The following is a 1,233-nucleotide window of genomic DNA, read 5'->3' on the forward strand; positions in this document are numbered from 1 at the left end:
GAGAGGCCACCTGCCCAATGCTGTCCTGGATGCTTCCCCCATCAAGGCCCGGCTCAAAGGGCATCTCCCGGAGACAGGCCGTGTGACGCACGCAGCTCAGTGCCCCCAGCATGGCTGTGCGTTGGATCCTCTCTGCTATTAATATCCCTGCCAGCCGAGCAATTAAGCAGGGAGCTCATTCCAGCAGCACATCAGGATACAGGGACTCTCGGCTCCCAGAACCCCTGCTCGAACTGCCCAGTTCAGATTCCCAGTTGAGTTTGGCCGACTCCGTTACCCAAGGGCCTCCAGCTTGCTGGGCCAGGACCCCTTTTCCTTCAGTCTTAGAACGAAATTGCCCCGCATAACTGTGGGGACCTCTGGCCGCCAGCTGCCCTGATGGCCTGCTTTTGCGGCATAGCAGTCTATCCACCTGGTCTCTGGCAGGGGGAGTGCAGTGGGCAGGGATGGGGCCAGGACACAGGACATTTTTGGAACACCTGCTATCGGTTGCACTGAGTGGGCTCCTGCTCACGGTGGCCTTGTGTGTTGCCTGGTCCTGCACCATCGTCTTGATGGTTCATACGCTTGCGTCCATCCAGGCTACTCTGCCGAATCATCCCATTGATGGACCGAAAGACCTGGCGTTCAAGTCTTAGTTCTGCCATGGGGCTCAGTGACTCTAAGTCTCAGTTCTGGCTCTGCCCATGGCAACAACACTGCTCACCTCCTGGTGGTGGTCATGAAAATAAAAATCTCCACATCCAGCTCTCAGCAGAGCGCCAGCTCAGCAGAACGCACCCATCAAAGACAACCTGACTAGCCCCTTACCAGGATCTGGTAGCACCTCACGCCTCACACAGCGGGTCAGCTCATCGGTGGGGTAGGCAGGGCAGCGTGAAGCACATTGTCCTCGTCTCGAAGATGAGCGAAGGCAGGCTCCAAAGACATCTACACCTGGTTCGTTTAGGGGATACCATGCCGGGTTCTCAGCCCTCAAGTTCAGTGGGTTTTGTTTTTCTTCCAGTGCATGGCCACCCCGTCTGTTGTACTGCGGTGCCTTGCGTGTTGCTAAGATGCCAAGCTTGTTCACAAGCAGCATCGCAGGTATTTTAAATGCCTGCCGAGCACCCAAGGGCGAGCAGGTTCCTGCAGAGCTTCCAGACTGCGGCCCCTAGAAAGAAGGACCTGGTGGTTTACTTCCGAAACTCGACTCATGGACACGCAATAGGTCACCACACAACATTGCCAATG

The sequence above is a fragment of the Echinops telfairi genome, unplaced genomic scaffold (genome assembly GCF_000313985.2).
Source record: "Echinops telfairi isolate 266 unplaced genomic scaffold, ASM31398v2 ScPeMD7_7457;HRSCAF=8495, whole genome shotgun sequence".
Lineage (NCBI taxonomy): Eukaryota > Metazoa > Chordata > Mammalia > Afrosoricida > Tenrecidae > Echinops > Echinops telfairi.